Here is a 19,883-nt window from a genome sequence, read left to right as displayed (position 1 = left end):
TTTCCTTCTTTTAAAGGCAAACATGCATGAGTATTATATATTTTAAATTGATTAAATTATATCACTAGATCTGTCCAATTCCCCTATAATGAAATGATGGAATTCACATACATCAATGGGTTCTTTTCTTCAGATATTTCCATCAGGTTTTCTAATAAATATTGTCAGCATGATTATTTTCCCCATTTGCTTTAGTTATCAATATTTCAGATTCTTAAATATTTTAAAATATTGATTTTCTTCTGACATTATTCTTTATGCAATTTCATTCTGGTTGTGACAGCAAATAAGGCCAAACTGCATTCTGAGCCTTATGTTCCAATTCAATGTTATAAAATCAAATGAAAATTATGTTAACTACCTCAAATATTTTGAGGTATTTCATTTATTTTCAATTATTTCCTTTAGGTATTTTAAGTTTTGATACTGGGGCTCATAATATTCTGGTCCAAATTCTGCATCCCTTTTCTAGTTACACAATGCCTCTATAACCCAGGATCATCATGAGAAAATGGCTGTCATTTCTATCTTGGATCATAGTCCAGAAATAACAACTGCAATGCAGTGCGGTAAGTGCTGTAACAGGATGATGTATAGAGTTCAGAGGAGGAGCAGAGAAACAGAGAGGAATCAACTGCAGGAGGGCAGGAGACACTTGTAAGACATGGTACCTGAGCTGAGTGTGGTAGCTCGAGGCTTGGTGGGGTCAGGCATTTCCAAGGAGACAGTGTGGTGTGTAAAGGTACAGGGGTGCAGAAGAGCAAAGGTTTTCAGAGAATTAAAGCACTTTCGTAGGGCTGGAGTAAGTGGCTATGAGAAGGGAAAGAGCTCAAAGAGATGAGCAGGGGCCAGCCCACAAAAGGTTTTGTGGCCATGCTATGGAGATTGGATATAGAGATTTCATCCAGAAGACAATGGGAAATCACTGAAGGATCTCGAGTGAAGAAGAAAGAGGTCAGAGCATATCTGTGCTCTAGAAAGACCACTCTGTCAACAGTATGGAAGAAAGACTAAAGGGTCAGGAAGACAGGAAGACAACTTAGGTTGCAGGACAGAAATGAATAAGAGCCTGAACTAAGGCAGTGGCAAAGGAGTAGGTTAGAAAGGAATCAATTCTGTAAGACTTGATAACGTGGTATGTAAAGTAAGGGAGAACGAAGGGCCAAAGGTGATCCTCAGGTTTCTGGTTTGAGCAAAAAGACAGCAACAAAGAAAACCCAACAAACAAAATACAAGAAACAATGGTTTTTAAGACACAGGACATCAGAAGACAAAAAACAATTACCCCTGAGAGACAGAAAACAAAAGAGATAAGCCTTACAAGTTTCCAAACTTACTGACTTGAGACAATTTCCTGGCCACAGCGCAAGAAGGGGAAACTAGGAAAAGCCTCAAAAAAATACTCTCTGAGATGTGAAGACAAAGCTGAAAGTCCAGGGAGACCAAGAAAGCCAGAGCACCATGGAGTAGAGAGATGCACAGAGAGCGTAATCAGAGACCTGCAGAGGGCCCCTTGAGTACTCAACAGCACACGGATGAGGACACTACCTAAGGCCAGAAAAAGACTGAAAAGGATTAGAGGAAAGAGAGCCCACCACTCACACAGAGCTGTTCCCACCAGGTAGATTAGAAAAACTCATCATTCACGGGGTGTTGAGGACAGTACTCAGGAAGGTCTTGCCTAGTACTGGAGAAAAATTAGCCCTGGAAGGAGCATTGCTCCTGACCCACTTAAAAAATCATAAAAGCAAACCCTGAAACATTAATTGTTTCCAACTAATTTAATTACATCCCAGAACTAAGCTCAAGAACGTTTACAGGAATACAAAAATATCCATCAACCAACAAGGTAAAATTCACAATGCCAGCAACTAATCAAAGATTACCAGACGTATCAAATAAGGAGGAAAATACAACCTATAATGCAGAAAATATCAATCGAAATCCACCCAGAACTGACACAGATGTTAAAATTAGCAGAGACACTAAGACAATTATTATAACTGTATTCAATATGTTCAACAGGTTAAGTAGATGCTGAGACAACTGAATACCCAAATGTAAAAGAAGGAAGTTAGACCCCTACCACACAACATGTATGAAAATTAACTCAAAATGTATCACAGACCTAAATGTTAGAGGTAAAACTATAAAACTCTTAGAAGAAAACATAGGATTAAATCTCTGTGACCCTGAGTTAGGCAATGTTTTGTCAGATATGACATCAAAAGCACAAGCAACAATAGAAAAACTAAACTGAATTTCATCAAAAACTTTTGTACTTCAAGAAAGTGAAAAGACAACTCACAAAATAGGAGAAAATATTTGAAAATCATATATCTGATAAAGGACTTGTATCCAGAGTATATAAAGAGTTCTTACAACTCAACAAAAAGACAAAAATTTAACTTAAAAACAAGCAAAGAATTTGAATAGACATTTCTCCAAAGAAGAAATACGAACAGCCAATAAGCATGTGAAAAGGTGCTCAACATCATTAGCCATCAGGGAAATGCAAATCAAAACCACAATGAGCTACCACTTCACAACCACCAGGATGCTACAATCAAAAAGCTAGTCGATAATAAGCATTGGCAAGAACAAGGGGAATTGGAACCCTGATACATTGCTGGTGTGAAAGTAAAGTCGAGCAGCTGCTTTGGAAAACAATTTTTCAGTTTCTCAAAAAGTTAAATATAGAGTTACCACATGACATAGCAATTCCATTCCTAGATATATAACCAAGAGAATGGAAAAGATATGTCTACACAAAAATTTGTGCACAAACATACACAGCAACATTATTCATAACAGCCAAAGAGTAGAAACAACCCAAATGTCCATCAGCTGATGAATGGATAAACAAAATGCAGTATATTCACACAGTGGAATATTATTTAGTCATAAAAAGGAATAAAGTATTGATACATGCTACAACATGGATAAACCTTAAAAACATTATGGTAAGGGGACGGCCCGGTGGCATAGTGGTTAAGTTTGCACACTCCACTATGGCGGCCTGGGGTTCACAGGTCTGGATCCTAGGTGCGGACCTATGCACTGCTTATCAAGCCATGCTGTGGCAGGCATCCCACATATAAAATGGAGGAAGATGGGTACAGATGCTAGCTCAGGGCCAATCTTCCTCAGCAAAAAGAGGAGGATTGGCAACAGAGATTAGCTCAGGGCTGATCTTCCTCACAAAAAAACAAAAAATTATGCTAAGAAAGCAGACACAAAAGACCACACATTGACTGATTCCATCTATATGAAATGTGCAGAGTAGGCATATCTATAGAGGCAGAGAATAGATTAGTGGTTGCCCAGGGCTGGAGAGATGGCAGAGGTGTGGGGAGGGGAGTGGAAGGGGAGTGACTGACAAGGGGGTACAGGGTTTCTTTTGGGGTGATGAAAATATTCTGGAATTAGATAGTGGTGGTGGTTGTACAACCTTGTGAATATAACAAAAACCACTGTACACTTAAAGGGGTGAATTTTATGGTAGGAAAATTATATTTCAATTTTTCAAAAAAGCAGAATTAAAAAGAACACAGAAAAAACGTAGGCCCATCCATAACCCACAGCTCCTCAAACTATCTGTGGTAAGAGAACACTTGGTGGTGGTTGTTATTAGTTTTCATTTCCAATCTGTTATAGATACTTCTGTAAAATCCAATAGAAATGAATACTAGAATGTAAAACGGAAAAAGACATACAAAATACAAGCCTACATTTTTTACAACTGGTTTCAATAAACATGAAATTATTTTTAAAAAAATTAGTAATAAAGGGAAATAGATTTTTTAAAGTTGCCAGAGTAAAAAGACATACAATCTGCCCTCTGTATTCGTGGGTTCCACTTCCATGGATTTAACCAATCGCAGATCATGTACTACGTTTACAATCCACAGGTGGTTGAAGCCACAGATGCAGAACATGCAGATACAGAGGAGGGCCAACTAAGGGACTTGAGCATCCTCAGATTTTGGTATCTGAGGCTCAGGGGGCGGGGGGATCCTGGAACCAATCCTCTGTGAATATCAAGCGACGACTATACAGAGGAACAAAGATAGGAATGACAGCAGATTTCCTGTCAAAAAAAAAATGCAAGCAATAAACCAGTGGAACATTATTTTAGGTACTAGCAACCTAGAATTTACACCCAGAGAAAACATCTTTCAAAAGTGAAGGCTAAATAAAGGTATTTTCAGACACACAAAAGCTGAAAGAATTCACTACCAGCAGATCCATGCTACCAAAAAAAAAAAAAAAAAAAAATTAAAGGAAGTCTTTCAGGCAGAAGGAAAATGATACCAGATAAAAATCTGGATCTGCACAAGGGAATGAAGAACACTGGAAACAGAAACTATATGTATAAATATAGAGAAATTTTTTCTTACTATTTAAACCATATTAAAAGATAAATGACTATCTGAACAAAAAAAAATCAATGTATTATGGAATTCATAACACATGTGACAGTAGTATGCATGAAAACAAGAGCACAAAGGCCAGGAAGGGAGAAACGGAAGTATACTATCACAAGGTTCTTATACTATCTGTTCTGTGATATAATATCACTTGAAGATAGGCTATGATAAGTTTAATACTTTAAACCCTAAAACAACCACTAAAATAACAAAGAATCATGGCTAATTGGCCAACAAAGAAAATGAAATGGAATCACAAAATTTCTCAATTAATTCAAAAGGAGGCATAAAAAGAGGAAAGGAGGAGCAAAAAACAGAAAATAAAAATAGTAAGACGACACTCTGAAACCTAAGTATATCAATTGTCACATTAAATGTAAATGGTTTAAATACCAGATTAAAAGACAGAAACTATTAAACTGGATTGAAAGACCTAATACTATGCTGTCTAAAAATATGCATTTCAAATCAACACAAATAGGTTAAAAGTAAAAGGATATAATTAATACTAAACAAAAGAAAGCTAGAATAGCTATATGAATATCAGACAAAATAGATTACAAAACAGAAAATATTACCTGGGATTTTAAAAGGTCATTTCACAATGATAACAAGGTCAATTAAGTACAAGGACATAACAATTTTAAATGTTTATGCTCCCAATAACAGAGTTTCAAAATATTTGAAGCAAAAACTGATAGAACTACAAAGAGAAATGGACAAATCAACAATTATAATCAGAGATTTCCATAGCTGTCTCTCAATAAGTGAAAGAACAAGCAGAAGGAAAATCAGCAAGGATAGTGTAGAATTAAACTACACGGTCCACCAACACGACTTCATTGACCTTTATAGAACACTCTACCCAACAACAGCAGAATACACATTCTTCTCAAGTGTACATGAAACATTTACCAAGACAGACTATATTCTGGGCCATAAATCCAGTCTCAATAAAATTTAAATTTAAAAGGATTCAAGTCACACAAAGCATGTTCTTAGATCATGACGGAATTAAATTAGACCTGCACACTGGAAAGTACAAAGTATTGCTGAGAAAAATTAAGGAATATCTAAATAAATGGAAAGCTATACCTTGTTCATGGGTTAGAAAACTCACTATTGATAAGATGTCAATTCCTCCCAAATTGACATATAAATTCAAGACAATCCCAATAAAAATCTCAGCAACTGACAAGTGATTCTACAAGTCATATGAAAATGTACAAGACCTCAGAATAGCCGAAACAACAAAACTGGAGAGTTAACACGACCTAATTTCCAGACTTACCTTAAAGCTACAGTAATCATGACAGTGCTGTCAACAGCCATACCACCCTGAATGCGTCTGATCTCGTCTAATCAAGGTGGTGCTACTGGCATCAAGATAGACAAAGAGATCAATGGAACAGAATTGAGAGTCCAGAAACAGATTCATACTGATTTTTGACATAGATGGAAAGGCAATCCAGTTAAGAAACACTAGTCGTTTCAACAAATGGTACTGGAACAATTGGATATTCAAAAAAAAATGCGATCCATAGTCGACACCCCATACAAAAATCAATTTAAAAATGGATCATAAATATAAGTGTAAAACTTAAAACTATAAAATTTCTACCAGAAAACATAGGAGAAAATCTTTATGACATTGGGTTATGGAAAGCTCTTAGATGACTTCCAAAGCATGATCCAAAAGAACAAATTGATAAATTGAACTTCATCAAAATTAAAAACTGCTGTTCTTCAAAAATACTATTAGGAGAATGAAAAGACAAGCCACAAGTTGGGGGAAAATATCTGCAAATCACATATCTGATAAAGGACTAGTACCCACAATATATAAAGAACTTTCAAAACTCTAAGAAAACAAACAAGCCAATTAAAAAAATGGGAAAAAGATTTAAATATACACTTCATCAAAAAAGATATAGACAGCAAATAAGAACATGAAAACATGCTCAACATCATTAGTCATTATAAAAATGCAAATTAAAAGCACAATGAGATATCACTACCTGTTAGAACGGCTCAAACTTAAAACACTAACCATACCAAGTGCTAGCAAGGATGTGGAGAAACTAGAACTCTCACACACTGCTTGAGAGAATGTAAAATGGTACAACTACTTTGGAAAATAGTTTGATATTCTCTTTACTTAAACATACAACTACCATATGATCAGATATTCTACTCCTAAGTACTTACCCCAGAGAAATGAAAACACATATCCATACAAAGACTTGTACACAAATGCCCATTGCAGCTGTATTTGCAACCACCACAAACTGGCAATAACACGTATATCCATCAACAGGTGAACAGATAAACAAACCGTGGTATCCCCATACAAAGTAACACTACTCAACAATAAAAAGGAATGACTACTGATACATGCAAAACATGGACAAATCTCAAAGTAATTATGCTGAGAGAAAGAAGCCAGGCAAAAAAAGTGCATACTGTGTGATTCAAGTTACATAAAACTCTTAGAACAGCCATCAGCTAAGCTTTTTCTATAAAGGCTCAGATAACAAATATCTTAGGCCTTGCAAGCCATAAAGTTTCTGTTGCAAATACTCAACTCTGCCATTGTAACACAAAAGCAGCCATACATAATATATAAATGATTGGGTATTATGTTCTAGTAAAACTTTTTTTACAAAAAAGGCAGCAGGCCAGATTTAGTCCATGGGCCATAGTTTGCCAACTCCTGCTCTAGAAAATTTAAACTAATCTATAGTGCAGAAAGCAGACTGGTGGTGGCAGCTGGGGGTGGAGAAGACAAGGGATGGCACAGGGAGAGATGGAAAGCATGGACTGCAAAGAGACATAAAACTTTTGGGAGTGATGGATACATTCACTATCTCAATTGTGGTGCTAGTGGTGTACACATCAGGGGTGAACACATACATCAACACTTATCAAATTGTACTTTTTAAATATGTGCGGTTTATTGTCTGACGCATATATTCAATAAAGCTGTTAGAAAAAGAATTACGAGAGGAGTGGGTTTTGGAAGGCAGGTAGATGATGTGTACATCTTATACATGTTGAACTTGAAGTATCTGTGGGATATTCACCTGCAGACATCTAATATGCAGTTGGCACACGTACCTACAACACAGGAGAGCGAACTGAAGGAGATACAGAATTTGAGGAGTCCATAAGGTATTTGAGGTCATGAATACGAACGTTATCATCACTAACAGTGTATGTTGAGAACAGTAATTCTCAGTTGGAGGAGGAGAGGAGCAGGACCTATGTGGGGACATATAAGAACCTTGAGGGAGAAGTATATGTAGTTTTAAATAGCATGTTAACATCAAAACGTAAGTTTATACTTAGCAACTCTTCAGACACTTACTTAAAGGCTCCTCAAGTTTGCATGGGGACATGCACACATGAATGCACACACAGTGTTACGTAACTTAATTGGCCCCACAGGAAAATTCTTTGCTGAGCCCCTCTGAGGACCCATGCCTTGGATCCATCTTGCCTCAGGTGAACTTACATTCCAGGGAAGACACCAAAAGGATGTAATATACAACCCATCATTCCTTCCCAGCGGTGCCTGAATTCATGTCCCAGGCAAATGAAACAGCCCAAATTCCTCCTCAATTCCCCATCCACACACACAAAGTACAGAGGCAGCTCCAGGTATCCTTGAGTTCCTCCAGATAGATATGTAAGCTAAACTCTAATAACCACCTGATATGATACCTAAGACTGGTTACTCTCTATAAAATTAGCTCCCTGGCAATGAGATGTAATAAAAGGACACTAGGGAAATAGCGATATAATCAGTCAGGCAAAGGCCTATATTATACTTTCTATTTTACATCATTAAACAGCTCAAATACCATACCTTATTGATTCAAATAATATCAGTGCTTTCCCCATTGACAGTTTCTCTAAATTATGGGTCAGGGGAACATTTTGTTCTTTGTCTAACTTGAGACAAGTTTAGTTCTTTACCCTCATTTTAGAATAAAAAACCTTTAAATTAAAGAACTACCATGAAAAGTTTTAATTTTTTGTTTTTACAAGGCAAAAAAATAAGCAAAGGGAAAAAATGTTAAAGTATTATAAATCAAATTATTAATTGGGATATCCCTGGAATCCTGCCAATAGAAAGTCTGAATGACTTCTCAAGAACCTGTGGTCCTACATTTGTCAGTGCAGACAGGATCTGAGATTTACAGCTGGGCTTCTGAGTCACTCCTACTCCAAAAAAGATACAGACTCTCATATGTAGGGAAAGGTACTGACTTAAGCCTTGATGTAAAGCAACATGCTCAGGTAGACCTTTTATTAACAAAAAACCCAAAGACTTCAGTGAACTCCAGGTAGGTCTTCCTTTAGAAAAATTTAGTCCTTGGTTTCTCTTTCTCTTGAATTCCTCCCAGTCCCAAGACTTTGGCCAGTGTCACTGATGACTTTAGTATCAAGTATATGGTAGTCCCTTGTGGCTCATTTTGTGACAATATTCTGACTATAACAAGAAACTGGTTGAGTAAATAGTCATTTGCCACCTGGTTCTCATTTCCCTGTTTCCCAGCAAGCAACTTCTTTCTTTATTCTTGTTTTCTTTCCTTCTGTCTTTTAGACTTGAAACACTCTGCTTCTATTGCCAAATAATTTCACTATTTTCAAATTTCACTAGAAAACTTATTTCTGCAAAATTTTTCAACAAATAATTCATATTAGCGTCTTCAATAGGCTAAAAAATTACTTATGTGTTTGCATATATTCAACCTTTCTCATCAGGTTTACTTTTAATATTTTAAAAATAATTATTATGAAATATCTATCTTATACAAAGGTATAAAGAAAAACATAATGAACTCCCATGCACCCATCACCCAGTTAAAAAATAAAACTAGCAATATAGCTGAAGTCTCTGTGTATTCATTCCCAGTCTCATTCCCCTCTTCTTCCCCTACTCCACTGCTGTAAGAGGTAACTTCTGTCTTGAACTTTTACTTAATATATTTTTCATTACATCCCTCGACTTTGTATGTCTAGACCAATTAAAATGTTTCCTTTTTTGTATATTACATACCACCAAATCAACTCTCACTGTACAATAAATAATCATCAATAATGATCACGGTACTTCAAGAAAAATTCCAGGATCTGCAAATTCAGAAAAAAACTCCCATGACATTATTTCAAACTGGAGTCACTAAACATGAGTTAAACTTTTAACATTTTTATGCCAAAATGATAGTTGTCATTAGATATGCACACAAATCCTATAGAGAAACGTGGCAAAAATAAAGTAGCATATGTAATATTTGCCTTCCTGTAGAAGCTTTTATCTAGACAAAAAGATCTACAATACATAGAATGTTAAAATGAAAAACAAATGAGATTCCTAAAGAACTTACTGTGCCATACTTTTTTCGATAGAATTATAAGAATAGAAGTTCAAAGAAACACAAGATCACTTAAAGAGAGTATTCCTTTTCTTTGAACATGGCTGAAAATTACAGTATCTTGATTCCTGCCTCACCTGAGATTTATTCAGGAAGGAGAAGTTAGGAAAACCTCATCCAGTCATAAAATAATGGACAAGCATAAAAGGGACGATAAGTAACTAATACTAGTAGAAACATTTAATGAAATAACCCTATTCATTAGTCTTAGTGAGTTTCTATTACAATACATTACCAGACAGTGCCAAAAGGAAAATTCCAGTTGTGAAATATAGTTGGCCCTCTGTATCCACTGGTTCCGCATCCTGAGATTCAACCAACCACAGATCAAAAGGCCTATGATGGTTGTGTCTGTATTGAACAGGCACAGACTTGTTTCCTTGTCGTTATTCCCTAAACAATATGGTATAACAACTATTTACACGGCATTTACACTGTATTAGGTATTTTAAGTAATCTAGAGGTGATTTAAAGTATATGGGAGGATGTGCATAGGTTATATGCAAATACTAGGCCATTTTATATAGGGGACATGAGCACCCGCAGATTTTGGTATCTATGGAGCGTTCTGGAACCAGTCCCCCAGGGATACTGAGGGACGACTGTATATGGAAAAAAGACTCCGTGGACTATTAATACCAGAGTATAAAACAGTAATTAAGCCAACCGATATTTATTAAGCACTTCTTCAGTGCCAGGGACAGAGCTCTGTGGGGCAGGGAAGGGGGAGGTACGTAGCTTAATCCCTGGAATATAATAGGCCCTGCCCTTAGAGCCAGAAGCCAAAATAATTTAAATTAACAATTTAAATTTCAAATAATACTTCCTAAGTTGATTATTATAAGGAAATAACTAAATGAACACAAAAATAACTAAAAGAACATAACTGGATGAAGTAATTTTGTCTCGTTTTATTTATATTGAGAAATATTAGGATTACATTAAAAGGACTCAAGCAATTATTCAGATAGTTGAATATATCCAGACTTGGAAATATCCAAGAAGAATCGGCAGCATTTTTCCTGATATTCCCTACCATGTAAACATGTCCTTAGATTCTACATCTACAGTAAATTAGTGAAACAAATTAAAGAAGCTCAGATATTCAAGGCATTATGACTTTAAATGGTGGTAGTATCTAGATTTTATTGATTACTTTAAAGATTTCCCCATCAGAAACCTATCCTAAAATATTTCAATTCAAATGAGTTAATGTATATGAAAGCATCTAGCATCACACTTGCTAGACAGTGGATTCTTAATAAAAGTCAAAACAACAGCAGCAATTAACCCTATCTAAGGAGAAATAAAGCTCATGCTTTTCATTTGAAGCTATAGAAGTACAGAGCTTTACCGACTGAAAAAAACCTTGGAAATGATCTTGTCTAACTCCTTAATTTTAAAAGGCAAGGAAACTGAGGCCCAATGCCTTAGCCAGCTAGTGCCAGAGCCAGGATTAAAATCCAAGTCTCCTGATGGGAGACTAACACTTTTGCAAATTCTTTTGTTCAGCCAAATTATGAAAAAAAGAAATGAATCCACCAAAAGCTTTGTTTTCAACAAGAAGCCCTGGACTCAAGGCAGAAGGCCAGACTCTTACTCCAGCTCTCACTAATTACAGCCTTAAGCAAGTCACCAAAGCTCTATGAGATTCAGTTTTGTATATAAAATGAGAAGGTTAGACTGGATCAGTGATTTTCAATCTTGGCTGTGCAGTGAAATCCTCTGAGTGGCTTTTTACAAAATAGCAATGCCCAGGTCCTACCTACCCCCAAGATTCTATTTTAAATGATCTGAGATGGTGCCCTGGCATCAATATTTTTTTAAAGTTCTCCAAGTAATTCCAATGTGTAAACAAGATTGAGATCTACTGAATTAAGTAATTTTTAAGGTCCCTTTATCATCTAAAATTCCAATTCATTTTTCCTTGTTTTGACTGTAGTCATTTGGCTGTGGGTTAACTGGTGGGTAGATTAGACACAATAAATGCACACAAACCCAGAAAAAAAAACTGTCCCCTTTATACTTTGTAGACATTCACGGTGTGGGTGGATTTTACATATTATTATATTATTATTATTATTATTATTATACATTATTCTTAGCATTTACTGAGGCCTGTTATAGAGAAGGCTTCCTCTTCCCTGATGTATCCTTCCACAATGGGGGAGTGCTCAATTAGTATTAAACTATTGCCTCTCTCTCTGTCTTTCCTCCCTCTATCCAAGGAGAGACAGAATGGTTTATCGGTTGGCAAATACGGAAGAATAAACCATTTACAGTAGTCCCCTCTCATCCGAGGGGGATACGTTCCAAGACCCACAGTGGATGCCTGAAACCACAGATAGTACCAAACCCTATTTATACTATGTTTTTTTCAATACATACATACCTATGATAAAGTTTAATTTATAAATTAGGCACAACGAGAGATTAACAACACTAATAATAAAATGGAATAATTATAACAATGTACTATAATAAAAGTTACTGTAGATCTCAGCAACCTCTGCATATGATTTTTCTTCTTTCCTTATTAAGTTGAGAACTTTCACCTTTTCACTTAAAGGAAGCACTTTACAGCTTCTCTTTGGCATATCCGAATTGCCAGCATCATCATGTTTGCACTTTCGGATCATTATTAAGTAAAATAAGGGTGACTTGAACACAAGCACTGCGATACTGGGACAGTCAATCTGATGACCAAAAGGCTACTAGTGACTAGCAGGCGGGAAGCATATACAGCATGAATACACTGGACAAAGCAGATAATTCATGTCCCAGGCAGGAGGGCACAAGATTTCATCACACTACTCAGAACAGTGCACAATTTAAAACTCACGAATTTTTTTAGTTTTAGAATTTTCCATTTAATATTTTCAGACCTCAGTTGACCACGGGTAAGTGAAACCGAGGAAAGCAAAACCACGAATAAGGGGGGCCTACTGTATGCTTGGCTCAGCTCCCTCCTTTTGCCTCTTGGGAATGAGCCAACCACAGAGAACACAAGTTCGGACCTATTTCTCCAAAAACAGTCTCTGTATCAGGACTCATCTCAGTCCAGTGCTGCTATGACTGCGTGGATAAGCCTTCTAATTCTGAGGTTCAGAATTTGGAAGCCCACCTGTCAGCAAATATAAGCTGCATCCTCTAATTTAGATTTTTTTAGGAAGAGGGTGATATTTTGGTTCCCAGACACTTACTCTTCTCTTATTTCTCAACTGGTTCAGAACTCAGTGAAAGAAGAAGAATGCTGTTTATTGGGTCCCCTCAGAGATCTCAACAAGACCCACTCTGTATTAGATAATACCACAGAATTCAAAGATGAGTGCTTAGTGTCATCTGGCAATGTTCAGAGTGAGTGAATGAACAAATGTACAAATATTATAGTTGTTATGGACCGTTTATGTCCCCCCAAAATTCATACGTTGACATCCTAACCCCCAATGTGATGGTATTAGGAGGTGAGGCCTTTGGGAAGCAAATAGGTCATGAAGGTGAAGCCCTAATGAATGGGATTGGTGCCCTTATAAGAAGAGACACAGGAGAAATGATCTCTCTCCCCACCATGTGAGGATACAGCAAAAACGTGGCCATCTGTATACCAGGAAGAGGGCCCTCACCAAAACACAGCTGTGCTGGCATCCTGATCTCAGACTTCTAGCCTCCAGAACTATAAGAAATAAATGTTTGTTGTTTAAGTCACCCAGTTTATGGTATATTTGTTATAGCAGCCCAAGATGACTAAGACAATAGTAGAGATAGAATGTCATATCTACTCAAGGGCTATATTTTAACCAAAGGAAGTCTTATCAATCTTGCCTTAATTCAGGGTTTCTCAACCTTGTCATCATTAACATTTTGGGCTGGATAATTCTGTTTTCAAAAAACCATTTTATTGAGGTACGACTGACACACAAAAAGCTGTAAATATTTAATGTACACAACTTGATGGATTTGGAGATAACACCGTGAAACCATCACCACAATCTAGTCCATAACATATCTGTCACCTCCAAAAGTTTGGGCTGGATAATGCTTGCTGTGGAGGGCTGTCCTGTGCATTCTAGGAAGTTTAGCCGCATCCCTGGCCTTTACTCATTAGGTATGAGTAGCAACGCCCCTAGTTGTGACAAGCAAAAATGTCTCCAGACATTGCCCAACGTCCCTTAGGTAGCAAAATCACCCACTGCTGAGAACCACTGCCTTAATTTGATGTGCCAGTACAGGAAAGCAAAAGTGTGACTGGCTACCTGTTGAAAAAGCACACACAGAGTCATAGATTACAATGGCCAGAAAGGTCTTTAGAGCTCAGCTAGTCCAACACTCTGCATTTTTAGATGAGAAGCCATAGTTATGGAAATATTAATATTTACTACCAGTCACTGAAGCAGAGCCTCTTACTTTTAAAATCAGCAACCCATGTAATTAGTATTTTGGTGGTGAACATGATGTAGTCCATGCAGAAATAGAAGTACAATGATGTACACCTGAAATTTTTGCAATGTTATAAACCAATGTTACTGCAATAAAAAAATAAAACTTGAGTTTAAAAAAAAAAAATAAATAAATAAATAAAGTTGTTACTTCTTTGTCGTTTAGTTTGCATGGTTTCTGAAGAGAAGTCTGCTGCAATTTTTATTTCTGTTCATCTGTAATGTGTCTTTTTTCATCTGACTTCCTTCAAAAGTTTTTTTTTGTTTAAGCAATTTGAATGTGATAATATGATACATCTATGTGTGCTGGCTTTCTTTTTTCTTTTTTTTTGGAGGGAATTGGATGATAATTTTCCCTGTTGGTGTTTTTTGAGTATATTGGATTTGGTGTCTGTCATTAATTTTGGAAAAAATTAAACTATTATTTTTTCAAAAAAAAAAAATAAATAAATAAATAAATAAATAAAATCAGCAACCTTGTCAATAAAAATGCAAATGGGAGCATAACCTAGGAATTTCCTAGTTGTTTTTTCCTCCTGAAAACATTAGTCAGTATTATTTCTGGAGCTGTGCCATACCACTTTAAAATATGTGAACTATATCTCCTCCAATTCCTGTTCTTATAAGACCTATGAGAACTCTTTAGAAACCATGCCCACTATTGAAGGTAAAAACCATGGCTCTCACCAAATGTTGTGTCACCAAAAATAAATAAATAAAGACATATAAGAATGGCCCTTGACATGACAGAAATGAAGGTACTAAAATGTTAATAAAAAGTACAGAACCTACCATGTATTACTTGGCAAAGAAACAGGTAGATATTAATACAGTCTTGCCTTCTCCAACCTACCCTCCACAGTAACGTTTCTCAAGAAGATCCTTCTAAAACACAAATCTGATTACGTTTCTCTCACCCTGGCTTCAAATTCTTCAATGGTTCACAACACCCATCATCTTCAAGATAAAAACCAAATTCCCTAAGGCCAGCCTGGTGGCATAGTGGTTAAGTTCACACGCTCTGCTCCAGGAGCCTGGGGTTCACAGGTTCGGATCCCAGGTGCGGACCTAGACCCTGCTTACCAAGCCACGCTGTGGCAGGCGTCCCAAGTATAAAGTAGAGGAAGATGGGCATGGATGTCAGCCCAGGGCCAATCTTCCTCAGCAAAAAGGAGAATTGGCAACCAATGTTAGCTCAGGGCTAATCTTCCTCACAAAAGAAAAAAATCCCAAATTCCATAGAATGGTCTGCAAGGCCTTCCATGATCTTGCTCCTGCCCACTCTCCAGCTTCATCTCCTTTCCTTCCCCCACACATACCCTACAATCCAGTCACTGTGTACTCCTTGAAGATTTCTAAAGATACTCAAGAACCTATGTTTTATAAGAACAGTAAAAATGAAACCAACACAATTGGGTGTAATATTTGTACGAGCCCAGCCTTCAGTTGTCAAGTCTAGTGTTACCGCCTCAAGGAGCACTGCCCCAACTCCAACTCTACTACGTGTTCTCACAGCACCTTAGACTTCTCCTTCACTGCATTTATTACAACTATAATTTTTATAATTATTTGACTATTTTATGCATCTCTTTCTCCATATAAACTCCAACAGGGAGGAAGTGTGCTCTGATTTTGCTCTCCCATATGTCCCCAATGTAGGTATTACATATGCCTGGCATACAGTAGATGCTCAATAAATATCTGTCAAATAAATAAATGAATGTTCTTTCATATATACAAGTCTTTTCACAGTGCTATTTCCTATCTATAATGATCCTCTTTTCCTTCTTTATCTGGCCAATTCCTATTTTCCTTTAAAACTAAGCTCAGCACCCTTCACCCTGGAAGTCTTCCCTGACCCCTAAATCCAAGTTAGATACTCCACTTCTGTGCTCTCATAGCATCCTGGATCTATTTTTATAGAACATATAACACTTGATCATACCTTTCTAATTACTTGTCCAACTCTCCCTGTCTCTCCCACTAGACTGTGAGCTCCTTAAGCGTAAGGGCTGTTTCTATCATTTGTATATGCTCTGCAGGTAGCACAAACGCCTGACACAACGGGGCATTCAGTAAATGTCTGAATGCATACAGATGTGCATATACTGCATTTTATTACATAGGTTCACACCTGTCTGTAGAAACCCCTACTAAGTGAAAACATTATAAGGGTAAAATAAAGTTTGAAATAAAACCCAAACATTTAAATTACATTAAAGTTTTTCAGAAAGAACCGTGACCTAACAAAACTGCTTTAAAAAAAATTTTACTGCTATTCTCCTTGGTGTGCTTTAAGAATAACAAAATTTAAAACTGGTATCAGAACATTAAATAGAATTTTTAAAAAACAATTTAAAATAATAAATCAGTTCTAGGAAAATAGGAAAGTTGAATATTGTACTCTGTGCAAGTTGAGTCATTTTAAAACAACGATATTATCTGAAGAACCACTCTACTGTGCTACTCCATTATTGAAAGGATACTTGAAGAATTGCCCTGCAAGTGACTTCACCCCTTTCTAGACAATGGTAATGACTTCTGTAAATTTCTCCAAGGTCCTTGTAATCCAAAGAGAAGAGCTGGTTGCTAAAGCAACTTCATTTTTCTTAACACATGATCTATCCCTCCAGACTTTTGAAACATTAAATGTTCTTCCAATGATTCTTTAATGGACATAATTAAAACAATATAAGGATGGAAGCTCATATTACTCGGCTGCTTCTATCATCACAGTTCATAAATGACTCCACGTTTGCCCTACTTATGAGCTAGTCTCTCCTATACCAAGAACATACGAAACTTTGAAGAAACAAATAAAAGGTTAATGACCAAAAGACTACCTTTTTTCTACATTACCACTTTATTTAAAACGCAATAAAATGAAAACTCAGGGGAGAGAGGGGAAGGCAGGGACAGGGCCTAAAAGAAGAGTAATGGCAAAAGACTCAGCTTCATTCAACTTTGAACCGATAACCCATGGCCAGATCACTCTATTTTACTGAAAAACAGCAATAATTCAATTATACTTATTTAGAAATTTTGTTTCTTTCCTGTATCTGATTTGATTCATGAGGTAAAAATACTGTTTAATAAGCTGTGTTCTTCTAGTTAACACTTACATATGCAGCCCATGATCTCCACTCCTATCCCTGGCCTGGGTTAAAACCCAGAGGCCAATACCCAGTCCAATTACTGTCTCATGGGCCTCTAGTCTTTCAATTCCAATCTCGGAGTTCCCTCTGGCACCAAGAGATTTGCCTTGCCTGCCTTCAAACGTGGCTACACGTGAAAAGATTTTTTGTTGTTGCTATATTTAATCCAAAATTTATCTGGGTTTGCAGCAGGAGGAGGACATTCCTTTATCTTTTCATTCCATTAGCTCACCTGGAAATTTCTTATTTTTATAAGTTACTCTTTAATATGATAAGTCTTCACTAATGTCCCTTAAAAATAAAAGTATTAATTACTTTCTAAGCAGACTTTGTCCCTCTTCCCACCATCACTGTTGATCCTAATGATTGACTGATAATAAATAGGCTCTAACATCTCTTTACTAGTTTACTATCACTCTACATTAGTCATCAAATGTCAAATTTAAACAGTGTACATCTCATTACACAATGCAAATGTGAATATGAACTGAAAGGGCATGTCTAAGTGATTATAAAGTTTTCAGTTAGGCTTTCAATTAATCTAATTCTGAATTTGTCATAAAAGTATATCACTAATCTGTTTTCAGTTTCATGTCTCTTGGTTGTATCTGCATTTTTGACAATTTCAGGTGCTTTTAGAAAAATGAAGCTGTTTTAGAAAGTATCTTACAAAGATCCTATACTTTGTCATATACTAATAATACCACTACAGATTACTTGAGACGTATAAATGCTAATGGGCAAAGGGTAATTTAGCATAAAAACATTTCTGCATAAAGGAAGATATATACAATGGAGCAGGTATATTTGTAAGTTTATGCAACTCCTGGAAAGAACTAAATTTTGAAAAATTATTCATTTGTTCATTCAACAAATATAGAGTATATGCTGGACCTTGTATTTTTAATGCTAACCATTCAATGAAGAACAAAGAGGTAAGATCCCTTTACCTTCATAATGTTGGTGTTTCAGTAGGAGAAGGTAGACAGTATAGTAAACAAAGAGACACACAAAGGAAATAAAAAGAAATTGTGATTATGGCTAAAAGGAAATAAGTATGATTCTGCTACAAAGAACACGGAAGGCCTACTCTAGAAAGGATGGTCAGGAAAGGCTTCTGTGAAGAGGTAGTATTTAAGAAGAGACTTGAAGGACAATAAGGGTATTTACCAGAAGCCTACAGCATGAGAAGCTAGAGTGGGGAAGGGTAGTAGGATATCACGGGGTGTGAGAGTATTCAAGGTAGAGAGAACAGCAAGAACAAGAGTTTATAGCAAGAAAGAATTTTATGAGTTCTACAAACTGAATTAAGGCTAGTCTGACGGGAGAGCAGTGAGGAGGAAGAGTGTAATGAGATATGTGAGGTTGGAGAAGTAACAAGGCCAGATCATACAGGACAATCAAAGAAAGTCATGACCCAGACTGTATAAAAAAGCAAGGCCCAGGCCGGCCCTGTGGCTTGGTGGTTAAGTGCGCGCGCTGCGATGCTGGTGGCCCGGGTTCGGATCCCGGGTGCGCATCGAGGCACCACTTCTCCGTTCATCCTGAGGCCGAGTCCCGCATACAGCAACTAGAAGGATGTGCAGCTACGACATACAACTATCCACTGGGGCTTTGGGGGGAAAAAATAAAATAAATAAAATCTTTAAAAAAAAAAAAAAAAAAAGCAAGGCCCAATAATGTAATGTCTACAAGAAACTCACTTTAAACAAGAAGACATAAATTGGTTAAAAGTAAAAGGATAAAGAAAATATACCATACAGGGCCGGCCCTGTGGCTTGGTGGTTAAGTGCGCGCGCTGCAATGCTGGCGGTCCGGGTTCGGATCCTGGGTGCGCATCGAGGCACCACTTCTCCGTCCATCCTGAGGCCGAGTCCCACATGCCGCAACTAGAAGGATGTGCAGCTATGACATACAACTATCTGCTGGGGCTTTGGGGGGAAAAAATAAAATAAATAAAATCTTTAAAAAAAAAAAAAGAAAAGAAAGAAAATATACCATACAAACATTAACCAAAAGAAAGCTGGAGTGACTGTATTAATATCAAAGTAGAGATCAGAACAAAGGACAAAGAGGGCTATTACATAATGTCCCTTACATAAAAGGCCAATTGACCAAGAAGATGTAGCCACCCTAAATATGTAGAAATCTGACAAGAGAGCTTCAAAACACATGAAGGAAAATCTAATTTCTCCAAATTGATCTATAAATTCAATCCAAATCCTGGGATATTTGTTTTGTTTTGTTTTACAAATCGAGAAGCTGATTCTAAAATGTATATGGAAAGGGAAAGGAACTACATTAGCCAAAACAATTCTGAAAAAGAACAATAAAGTTGGAGGACTCACACTACGGGCATACCTCGGAGATATTGCAGGTTCGATTCCAGACCACCACAAACAAGTGAATATCGCAATAAAG

General features: G+C 36.7%; 1 protein-coding gene across 1 annotated transcript in view; it reads right to left on the bottom strand.

Annotated features, from left to right (window-relative positions):
• C15H3orf70 (chromosome 15 C3orf70 homolog) overlaps window positions 1-19,883 on the bottom strand; it is a 90,608-nt gene that overhangs the window by 26,174 nt on the left and 44,551 nt on the right. The gene's annotated exons all lie outside the window — the stretch shown is intronic.

Source organism: Ceratotherium simum, chromosome 15, assembly GCF_057802395.1.
Source record: "Ceratotherium simum simum isolate JZ-2026a chromosome 15, ASM5780239v1, whole genome shotgun sequence".
Classification (NCBI taxonomy): Eukaryota; Metazoa; Chordata; class Mammalia; order Perissodactyla; family Rhinocerotidae; genus Ceratotherium; species Ceratotherium simum.
This window is presented reverse-complemented; position numbering and strand designations above follow the sequence as displayed.